We start from the raw sequence: 12,180 nt of genomic DNA, 5'->3' as shown, positions 1-12,180 counted from the left end.
TATTTTAATAATCATAGTTAGCTATTATGTCTTATATGATTATATTATACATAAAAACATGTTTTTCTTTATGGAAGTATAGTGATATATCATTTTAGATAGGAGTAACTTGTCTAAAGTAGCGAAGCCCTGTAGTGTCTAATAATTGTCTGAATTTGGGCAGGAGAGTTCTGGCCTGTGGCATGTAGAAAGAGGGGAAAGCAGTCCATAGTTGACATATTTAAATGCTATGAGCATTTTTGTAAAGGCTAATAATTTAATGTATTCAGAAACAAGTCCTGGTTTGTCCTTGGCTGAAATACTCAAATGGATCTGTGGTTCGTTGGATTTAGATATTGAAGATGTATTACATCCATGCCTATCTGCTTTATGTGACTATTGTCCATGTCCTCAACGAAGGTCCCTCATGGTGTCCATTCAGTCTGTTGGAGGCCTTCTTCACTTTCTCCTCATATTCTGGAGGTATCAGTGAAGCACTCTGCCTGATTATTTGTCATCACTTGCCCTGGTCATCTGAGCTGGCCATCTTTCCTATCATATCTTTCTAGCTATGAAGCTACTGTGTACTTGGCACACAGTAGATGCTCAGCAAATGCTTGTTGACTTGATTTCCCGATGATATCTTTTACTCTAATTTTTCTCAAAAGCTTCTCATTGAATCTGTGGGACAGTCTCCTCATACTCACCATGAACTTCTCCATTGTCTGACAGTCAGTAAACATTTATTAAATACTTCCTATGTGCCAGGTAATATGTTAAGCACTTGCGGTAGAAAAATACAGTTCCTGCCCTCAAGAAGTGTGCAATCCAATGAGAAAAACAACAAGCAAACAAATATGTACCAACAAGCTATGTATAGGAAAAGCAGAACATAATTAAGAGAGAGAAGGTACTAGAAATAAGAGAACTTGGGAAAATTCATTTTCACTTTTCAGGGATAATGCTGTTCCTTGTCTCTCAGACATATTCCATCACCAGTAGAATATCAAAATCTAAAAGATGGGTCATTGTTTCTGAGAGAATCTTGGAATCCATTCAAGGAACTTTTCAATTTCCTGAAGCCTATCTAGAATGCTTTCCTCCTCCTATTTAGTGCTGGACCCAATTCATTGTCCATTATTGCTATCTGTGCCAAGGAAACATATCAGTAGACAAGCTCCACAAGTGGTCTTTCCAATTGTATGGCAGAAAAAAAAAAGACATTCTTCATCCACTTTGTCTTTCCTGTGTAAGTGATCAGATCATATTCTTTTCAGTGCCTTTTCCATGAGGCTCTTTAATGTTCTAAGGCTTCCTGGAACTAGAACTATGCTATCTACAAATAGAAATATCTGAGGAACTCATCATCTATAGGGTGTCACTTTTCAACTTGGACTATGCAGTAGATCCCTGCCTTGGTGAATACCATTGGCTAATATGCCATTTAGCACAGTGCTTGTCACAAAGTAAATGCTTTACAAATGTTTACTGATTATGTTTCCCTTTTTATGTTTTTTTTTTTATTACTTTTTGAGATGACTAAATGCTGGATGGAATTTATTAGGGTTCATCAAGATAGTTCATTTTTCTTTTGGCCTTCCTTAGAAAAATACAATCTTCTGAACTCTTGCCTGATTTCATTTGTTTATCACTGGACTTTAGTTCTTTGGAATGTCTGATCTGCACAGTCTAATTTTATTATTTGCTGTTCACTCTAGTAACTAGTAAACATTTATTGAGTACTTGGTATAGAGCAGGGATTCTTAACCTGGGATCCATGAATTTTGTCTTTAAAAAAATATTTTGATAGAGCAAGAGGCTTCAAGGATGGAGTGAACTTCTAGGATGAAGAGGTTACTGGGACATTGTAGAAAAAACCCAGGAGACTCAGGATTCTGCTTGTAGAGGAGTGGAGTCTTCATGTGACAAATTCTTACCCTTTTCTCCTTTTTGCAAGGTGGTTTTCTCAGGCTGCCCTGTGGGCAGTTAGCTTAGCTCCTCAGTGCAGGTTTTCAGACTCATTTGCTGTTGCTCATTTTAATAAAAGGAAAAGAAAATACCTAATATTTGAAAATATTTTTATAACCTATAATTGGTTTAATTTGTAATCTTGTGTATTTTGTTTTAGGTATTTAAAAATATTATTCTGCAAAGAAATTCTTAGGTTTCATCAAATTGCCAACTTCATCTAGAACATTCTACAAAATATTGTGGGGATTTGTGATATTTTCCCTTCATGGATCTTAGCCTATGCACATTGGTTTCTACGTTTGACTTCCTTCAGGATATATATGCAGTAATGGAATTGGTGGGTTACAAGATATGGGCAGTTTATTCACTTTTCTTTTGTGATTCCAAATTGGAATCCTGAATGGCTGTGTCACTTCACAACTCCATCAACAAATGGTACATCGAAGAGTCTGTCTTCTCACAACTCCTCCAACATAAATTGTTCCCATCTTTTTTGTTAATTTCTATGTGGTTCAACATGAAACCTCGCTTTAATTTGCACTTTTGTTTTTTGCTATTAGTTTTTAATGTGGTCATATATTGTTGGCAAATCTTTTGAAAACTATTTGCTAATATCCTTTGAGTACTTATCTATTAGAAAATCATTTTTTGTGTAATACATTTCTGTCAATTCCCTTTTTATTTTGGATATCAGACATTTATCAGTGATATTTGGCACAAGAATTTTTCCCCCTTCACCACTGCTTTTCTAATTTTGTCTTCATTGACTTTATGTATTAGAATCTTTAAATTTTCTGCAATTTGTCAAAATTGTCTATTTATCTTTCATGATTTCTTCTATCCCTTGTTTAGTTAGGAATTTTCCCCCTTGTTACCTTTTTTCTTCTAGAAATCAGCTCCCTCTGGGCTTTCTGTGATAATGCACTGTCCTGATTTTGCTCTTTACTAACTCCTCTGTTAACTGTTCTTTGTCTACAACTTTTTTTTTTCAAACTTCTCTTTCTCCTCAGTCCCTTAAACGTGAGTGTTTCTTAAGGTTCTACCTGAGGCTTACTTCTGTCGCTGTACTGCCTTACAACTATTGCCATAGCTTCAACTCTGCCAATGTGGATGACTTTCAGATTTTCATCTCTACCTTCAATTTATCCCCAGAAATTCCATACTGTATTTCCCATTGCCTGCTGGATTACTGCAGTTATCCCTTCTGCATAACTGGGGTTAGGAGTGTAGTGCCCATGTGATCTGGAAAATCTTCATAACATTTTTTGACCCTCCCTTTGTACCAGAGAAATTTGATTTTTTTCTTTTTCTTTTATGGGGCGTTTACAATACCTTATTATAAAATTTGGGTTAAATATTTGGTCATAGGCTCTGTGTCATCTGCTGGCCTTTGGATGTCATTGGAAGCTTCCACAAAACTCCCCAAATTTTCCTATTTAATTTCTTCTGTCAGTTCCTAATATATTGAAACCATGATAGGGAAAGTCACAATGTGGAAAGGATAACTATACATCCAGATGTGCCACCGACACCCAAAATGGAATATAACTAAACTAAAATTGAGTTTATCTTCTTTTCCTTTTAACATTTCTTTTTCTGTAAGTAGCACCACCTTCTTATCATTCACCTCACTCCGAAACTTTGGGGTCATTATTGGAAGTCTTTCCTTCGCTCATTCCATACATTCAGGCAATAGTCCAGTTCTATAATCTCTAATACTAAAAATACATTTTTTATCCAGACTGTCTTCTCCTCAATTCTATTACAATCACCCTAGTTCAAGCCTTCATCACTTGTATCCCTGACTATCATAATAGTCTCCAGATTGGTCTTTAGTCTATTTGGTACTTAATGTATTCTCATCATTGCTGAATATTCCTTAAAATACATCAACATCTTTATGCCATTCCTTTACTCAAACACCTGAAGTATCTCCCTAATGTATAATGAACACAGATTAAGTTTCTAATCTTGTCATTTAGAGCCACCCACAATCTGACCTCAATATGCCTATCTAGCCTTATCTTACACTACTGCCCTTCACCCATACTGTTAATGGATTATTCTCTCTCCTACAGTCTTGTCTGTGTTTGACTCAGACCTTTCTCCATGTCTAGAATGACCTTCCTAAACTCCTCCCTTGCAACCTCTATCTATCGATGCCCCAAGTCCTTCTCCTCCTTTCAGTCAGTTCAGTGTCACTTCCTCTATGAAATCTTTCCTGTCATCTGTGCCCTCCCTGCTCCCATCATGAAAATCATATCTCCATACTTCAATGATCTCATGAGACACTTTTTTTTTGCAATAATCCTTTTTTCCCCCACTGTATCGTAGTTATGTATTTACCTTCCCCTTAGGATACTGTAAGCTCTTTGAGAACAGTCCCTGTGTCCAATTCATCTTTTTATCCACTAAACCGGGGACAGTACTTTGCACGTGGGTGCTTAATAAATGGTTTATTTAGTACGTATTGAGGGAAGAGGGTAGAAATATCTGCTTTTTCCTCTTTTTCTTTGTTTCATGCAAAGCCAAGGTCTCTGTTGTTTCAGTCCCCTGAAGTGTCTTGGTCTAATTACGGTCATCTGGTAGCTAACATGATGCTCTTGTCTTCCTGTGGTAAAAAACCTCCCTCTTTCTTCTTCTGTATTTCTTACCTCCCCTTTCTACCTGCCTTTTCATTATTCATGTCACTGTGGCATGGAGGCCAGCATCTGGGAACCTTTCTTAGAAGATGTATGCGGACAGGCTTGCTATAGGTCTGAAGGTAGGATTGTCAATTTATACCTGCAGATTCGAGAGAGGAGGAGAAGAGCATGGATGGATATGTTGACTGATGGGTGTTTCTACCTTTTCTCTTTCTCTTCTCCTCTGGCCTTTTCTCTCCTGCCCTCTCCTGCCTGGCCTCTCATCTCCTGTCTTCTCCTCTCCTCTCCTCCCCTGACATCTTTCCTCTCCTCCCCCCTCCCCTCTCTCCCCTCTCCTCCTGTTCTTCTCTCTCTTTTTCCTCTCCTCTCCAGTCTTCTCTTTTTTTCTTCCCCTATCATCTCCTCTCCCCTCCTGAGCTCTCCTGTCTTCTTCCTGTCTTCTCCTCTCCTCCCCTCCCCTCTTCTTTTCTCTCCTCTCCCTCCTTCCTTGAGAGCATATTATTGGACAGTATAATGTATACATCACATTTTCCTAGTTAATGCTGTATGATTCTATGTAGCTAAATACAGCAAGTCATGGATAGAAGAAACCATGATTTCAGTTGTATTTTCACAAGTTAGAATACAGCAAACTGCATCTGGGGCCCAGTAGATTTATTTCTTGGTATCTTAGAAATCCTTTAAATGAAATCTAATGATGGACTTAAAAGGTGAACAGATTCATTTATGATAAAGCAGACATAATAATATCTTTTCCCCATTCTAACACACTGTTCCAAATGAAATTGATTTCTACAGCAGCTGATGCAAAACAACCAGTATTCCACAAACATGAAGGGTCTTGTATATTGTAAGAGGTTTGCTCACGTTACATTTGTTCCTGGAGACAACCACTACTGTATTACAAGGGTCATGAGAGCACAGGCTCTAATGCTGTTGCCTGGGGTGTCCTGCTGGTACACACAGTACCTCTATGCCTTTCCTTCCATTCTCAGTAGCATTGCTGTGGCTTTACTGTGGGTAGCATAGCACAGGCATAAGGTATGTGTCACCAAGGCAGCAGAAATTGGTCTACTAATGAACTTTTTATGTTTGACCAGAGTTTTTAAGAACATACAGGGCCAGGATTTGTGGAGTACCATTAGTTAGATACTAGGGAGCCTTTACCCTAAATTCCTTGCCCTCTTGAACAGCTGCTCTTCATGACACATGCATTTTCAGAGTGCTGACTGATCCAGCCTTCCAGGAAGATGTGAAACCCTATCGGTGTTTCCTTAATATATGTGGAGGCAGGGATTGCTCATTAAACTGCTTGGTGTGCCTGAGCCTCTCACAGATGCAGGGTTCTTTATTGTCTGTAACTGTACTACTGAGAGCTCATTTCTGAGGATCTCAGACTGAATTGATGCCAGACCTCTTCCATGACATCAGCTCTGTGTGGTGGCCCTCCGATGGGTGGTATTTTGAATTGTGTCCTAAAGACATCTGTCAAAACGTGTATCTTGTTGAGTCTGTGCAACCAGATTAAGTCATTCCACAAAAGTGAATTGATTTGGCTAGTCTAGCCTCCATGACCCGTCCAGAATTGTCTGTGGATAAAAGTTTGGGGTAGAATTCTAAGGGCATTCTTAGAAATTTTGTTCTTTGGTTTTTTAGAAAGGTGAGTGAACTCTTTTGGGGAATATCTATGTAAGGTGAACTCTTGAAGTCATGAATAATTGTTGTTTGTGGTTTCTATATTTTATTCCCTAAAAAAATGTTAAAGAAAGAAGACAATGCGATGTGAAGATAGCTTGGATTCTGATAGTGTGTACATATGCGCTATTGATTGCAAAGTTAGGACATTGTTTCCATCCTTCCCCTTGTTTCAGTTTTTCAAAGGAAGTCAGTGGGTATCTCTGTGTGTGTTTGTGTGTCTGTGTGTCTGTGTGTGTGTGTGTGTGTGTGTGTGTGTGTGTGTGTGTGTGTGACCCAGGAAGCCTAAAGGCAGACGATGTGAATGATACACAGATGCAACTAAATTTAAAGCATTTGGTCCTGCTGGAATCTTGAGCAGAAACTCTAGTCTCAGACCTCTCTATCTCTGCCTGTCTCTGCCTATCTCTGTCTGTCTCTGTCTGCCTCTCTCTCCTCAACCCTCTGTCTTTCCCTTTCCCTGTCTCTCTGCTCTCTCCCTGATCACTCCTAGAACCTGAGGGAGCTAGGAGGTACAGTGGAGTCAGGAACACGAGTTAAAATTTTGCCTCAGATTCTTACTAGCTGTTATGACCTTAAGTGAATCAATGAACTTCTGTTTGCCTCTGTTTGCCCATCTTTAAACTGAGGATAATCACAGCACCTAGCCCCAAGAGTTATTGTGAGGATAGCATAAGATAATATTTATAAAGCACTTAGCGCAGTGCCTGGCAATAATACATGCTATAGAAATGCTAGTTTTTATTACTGTCATTACTATTATTATTAACCACCTCTATGGAAATATTTAAGGAAAATATTATTGAAGTTTACTTTTCCTTGGTCATTGAGGTTACAAAGAGAATAACTTGACAAGTTGTTTTCTCAAAGTGAAAACCCACCAGCAAAACCATGTTTTTTTTTTAAATTTAAAGATAGGTGAATATGAGCAACTATGGGGAGAATTCTTTTTGTTAAAATTTGGCTTATTTTGATTATGGAAAAAAAAATAAAGTTCATGACTTAGGAAAGCAGAAAACAACTGCCATTCAGTCATGTCTGACTTTTCATGACCCCATTTCTTGGCAAAGATGCTGAAGAGTTTTGCCATTTCCTTCTCCAGCTCATTTTTTATAGATGAAGAAACTGAGCCAGGAAGGGTTGAGTGACTTGCCTAGGATCACACAGCCAGCAAATACCTGAGGCCAGATTTGAACTCAAGAAGATGAGTTTTTCAGAATCCAGGCCCTACCCTCTATCCACTGCACCACCTAGGTGCCCTTAGGGAAGCAAAGGGAATAACTGGGTAGTACTAATGACTGAAATTATACAAATGATTTATTTTTACAGAGGACATCAGCTTATATCGTTTATCAGTTTTATCAGCTTTTAAGCAACCAATAAAGCAAGCTCCCCAAGATTTTGTATCAGATAAAAGAGAACTGGGTCCCTCAGGTTACAAAGTGGGGCTTTGACGGGAGGCTACCGCGTTGACTTCTGTCTCAGAGCATACTTCACAGGCTTACGGAATGATTATGAAGGAAATGAAAACTCTAAAAGCTTTCCATCACTGGAATAAATAAATAAAAACCACCAACTGGGCTCTGTAAGGAAAAGCTTAGCTACATGTAAGAAGATATACATACCTACTAATAGAAACAAATAGAATCACCACTTCCATTGGTGCATTTCTCTGATATTTCAAAACCTAAATGAGTTTTTTTTTTAAAGATTCTAAGAAGCTATGCCTTCTTACTTGTCTGGATAATTTCCTTTTTTGTCGTTTTTCTTCTTTACCTACTCTCTTAAACTTCATTCCAAATGCCTCCCCCACACATTCTCACTAATTTTTGCATCTTGTTTCCTATATTCATTATTAATTGTAGTTGGTATGAGAGGAATTTGTGTTTTGATTTTTATCTCTTGAGAAGTATTTTCTCCAAGAGAGTACAGTAGGGGGAGGCCCCCTAAAATATCAAATATTCTAAATTGATGGCTCTTTACTGAAAAATAAATAAGAAGACAGAGTTGAGAGGCTTTAAATATTCTAATAATAATGACTGCTATTTATTTGTACAGTGCTTTACCTTAAAAATTAATTTAATTTGTTTAGAGGAACCAAATGAATAAACTACCTCTCCCTTTTATCAATACAGATCAGGACTTTCTTTGCAACTAAGACAGTTATCTGGGAGCACAGAGAGGTTAAGAGACTTACTTAGGATTACACTGCCAGTATGTGTGAGATAGAGTGCTGAGTGTGTAGACTTAGCTTCCTGGGCTCAAGTAAGGTCTCAGACACTTACTAGCTGTGTTACCCTGGGCAAGTCACTTAACCTGGTTTGCCTCAGTTTCCTGATCTGTAAAATGAGTTGGAGAAAGAAATGGCAAATCACTCCAGCATCTTTGTCAAGCAAACCCCAAATGGGGTCTTGAAGAGTTGGGTATAACTGAAAAACAACTGAACAATGGAACAAATGTTGGAGAAGTAAGACTTGAAGACCAATTTACTGTCCATTTAGCCAAGCTGCTTTTCAATGCACTTTGAAAGTATGTGACGCTCATGTGAGTCTCACAATGACCTTGTTAGGGAGTTACTATAGGTATCATTCCCTCCTGTTTACAGAAAAGGAGACTAAGAACCAGGGAGGTTAAGTGATCTCTCATGAACACACAGCTAGCAGATGTCAGTCAGCATTTGAACTCAGCTCTCTCCTGACTCTAAAATTCTTTCTACTATACAACACAATGAAGGCTTTTCAGCCTTCTGAGGATTAACTGCTGTTCTCTGGTTCTTTATTGCCTGTTTAAAGATAGAGACAATAAATAGTTAATTGGGAATATTTTGATACATGTGTGCATATTATATACATACATACATGATACATGTATTCTAGTTCATGTTTTGTAGGTCTTCAGTGACCGTGGGTGAGTCGCCAGGATTGCGTTTTCTCATGGCTCTGCCTGTGTGACCTCATGCAAATCTTTCATCTTCCCTGAGGCTCAGTTTCCTTGCCTGTAAAATGAAGAAATTGAACTACATGGTTTCAGGTTCTTTCCAGCTCTGGATCTATGTTCCTACCTAAAAAATGTAGAGTGTTGAGCTAGCAGCTCTTTCGGATCCCTAAAATTCCAAGATTCTCTCTTTCCCTCTCTCCAACTTAATGAATGGATTAAATAACTCATATTATGTGAAACTAGAATAAGTAAAGAAACCAAATCAAAAGTCTAAGAGGAAGATAAGGATGCATTTTTGAAGATCCAAACCTGATTTTTTAAACTAATTTGCTCTCAGTGTAACTGAGATTCAAGTCACACAAACATAGACCCAAATTTCAGGCTTTTTTGGAAAAAGCATGATAGACACTGTTAATGGCAGGTCTACGTTCAGGATTGTCAAGAAAATCTTTTGTCATTTAACACCTTTAAAATAGAAATTAAAAATAGACATTTAGTGTTGAATGAAGATAAGCGGGTCCAAATCATGGGATTTTAGAGCTGGCAGTAATCTTAGTGGTCATCCAATGCCACCCCGTCAATTTACACATGAGAAAACTGAATGAGTTTAAAGTGAGTTTAAAAACTAGATGCATAATTCAATTTATATAGAGAAATCCTAGTGAATAAACTACCCTTGTCCTTTACTGATACAGATCAGCACTTTCTTTGTAACTAAGACTCTTAAGAGAGTTGCCTTGGAGTACAGAGAGGTTAATTGTCTTATCCAAGATCACACAGCTAGTCTGTGAAAAGTGGGTCTTGAATACCAGCTTTTTATCCACTTAGCCATTCTGCTTCTCAGTACAAGGTCACAGACTACAAGGCAAAGCTGGGATTTTTAATCCTTACCTCCAAATCTAATGTTCTTTTCATGACCCAGGCTGTTTATTCTCCTCCTTATCTCCCCCTAGCCCCAAGTAGATTATAAACTACCTTAGTGCAAGGACCATATTTCTTTATAACCTCATTAGAGTACATTCTGTACTCTCTGGGAGCTCAGTGAATGTTGACTGACACTTGCAGAGACCTTTAGCTAGGCTGTCAATTCTGTGTGTGTTCATGGATTTTGGAGGAACTCATGCAAAAAAGTCTGAATTCTTTTTCCCAAGTGGCATGGTGATTTTAGTGTCAGAGTCAGGAATAGATCCCAGGGTTCCTTTTCTCACAGTTCCTTCAAAAACTGTTTGTCATCTCTATCCTAAACGAACCAGCAAGTTTGAAATTTTTTCATGCACTTTTTTCAGAAGTGCAAAGCTATTTATATGTAAAATATTCATTTAAAATAATTTCCTGTTTGAAAATAGCTCCATAGTTTATCAACGTGATTGTGTCTTTGTGTCTTTTTGTCTTCTGTCTGTCTCTCCCTGGTACATTTTTGGTGGGAGTGGTGACAAGAGACCATTGATATAATTTCTGAAGACTGCCCTAACTCTGATCATTTTCCTGACAACATATAGTCTATCCAATTTCACCACTCAGCCATCTCCTAGGTAACTAGCACTTAGCCAACGAAACAGACTGTCCACAGTGAAAGGAAATTAAAAAAAAATTAAACTGCAGTGTTTATACTTTTTTTTGAATACTTGATTTGCTTAAAATATTTTTTTTGAAGTTACCAGGTTTCAAAAAAGTCTGTTTCACTTCTTCATTGGATTTTGATCACTTTGCCTAGTTTGTGACCTTACTCTTCCCGTGCAAATAGATGTCTCTGCAGTATAGTCAGTGTAAATTCATGAAAACTGTCATCTGTCAAAGACTCAATTTTAATTCCTAAGGGATTACAGTGATTGAGTTTGACCCAAGTCCTTATGAATGAGTGGCAAAGCTGATCTAATTCCACAACTTATTTGGTTAGGTTTTGTGGGTGTTCATTTTCTTCTCTCTTTTTTTAATGTCCCTTCCTGTGGGGGTGTTTTCCGTTTGATGCACTTTATTTCCTTAGTAACTGTTGCATTGTTATGGGAGGGGCTTAGTGTCATTCTCAAGTACAGTCTTGAAGCAGTTTATTTCCTGGTTAGCCTTCCCCCTATCTTCGTAGTGGGAAGAGGACATCTATGTGTATGCATTGACACCTGAGTGATGGGCACTTTGGATTTAGAATAAAGGTGCGTGAGGGTGTGGCTCAGAAGTACTCTGACCTGGGGTGAGTCTTTCTCCCTTTTCATCCTTCCCTTGCCTCTTTGTAAGGCGGTTTTCTTTTTATGAGATACCATAAGGATCAAACACGTAGGCATTAATGTTTGGGAAAGCTCTTCATTTTCTTTGGTACAGTAGAAAAATGCTAGCTATGTGACTTTCAAATTCTTCATCTATAAATGGTCTGGATGGTCTCTAAAGACCCTTTAAGCTCTGAATCTTTGATCCTATCATCCTATAAATACTGAAGAGATTTGGGTTCTAATCTCAGCCCTACTATTTGCTGTCTGGCATTGATGACCTCAGTGTCTTAGGGCTGAGTTTTCTCATCTGTAAAAAGAGGGAGTTGGATGAGATGATCTTCAGTGCCTCTTCTAGATACTGTGTTTTTCAAGAATATATTATAAAAATGAAAGATCCATTCATTTGTTTTTTAATAAGGCACACTGAGGGGCCCAACTAGTCAATCAGAAAGTATGAAACCTACTAGAAATAGAATATCTTGTCATTATTATGGTAACCATTCAAGCACAGTTAATATCTAACACAATGTGCAGGGCAAAATTGTTTCTTAGCTCATAATTTGGAGAATTAATTTTTATAGTGTTTCTTGAACACCTCTTGTGTGGACAGTCCTACATTTGCTTCAGAACACGTAGGTAGGTATTCTGAGGCAGAGGCAGCACTTTAGCAAGCTACAATCTAATTAGGGAAAGAAGACATTTGTTTGTTGTTTTCCGGTCGTGTCCGACCCTTTGTGACCCCATTTGGGGTT

General features: G+C 38.1%; 1 protein-coding gene across 10 annotated transcripts in view; it reads left to right on the top strand.

Moving 5' to 3' along the window:
- Nucleotides 1–12,180, top strand: part of LDLRAD4 (low density lipoprotein receptor class A domain containing 4) — a 587,101-nt gene that overhangs the window by 215,772 nt on the left and 359,149 nt on the right. The window contains exon 1 of one of the 10 annotated variants that reach the window (XM_072604181.1): nucleotides 10,995–11,374. The exons of 8 other annotated variants lie outside the window; for them this stretch is intronic. The gene's annotated coding sequence lies outside the window, so the exon portion shown is untranslated. Of the gene's footprint in view, nucleotides 1–10,994; nucleotides 11,413–12,180 lie in introns of those variants that run through there. One more of the 10 variants, XM_072604179.1, reaches the window with a different exon arrangement.

This window comes from Notamacropus eugenii, chromosome 4 (genome assembly GCF_028372415.1).
Source record: "Notamacropus eugenii isolate mMacEug1 chromosome 4, mMacEug1.pri_v2, whole genome shotgun sequence".
Lineage (NCBI taxonomy): Eukaryota > Metazoa > Chordata > Mammalia > Diprotodontia > Macropodidae > Notamacropus > Notamacropus eugenii.
This window is presented reverse-complemented; position numbering and strand designations above follow the sequence as displayed.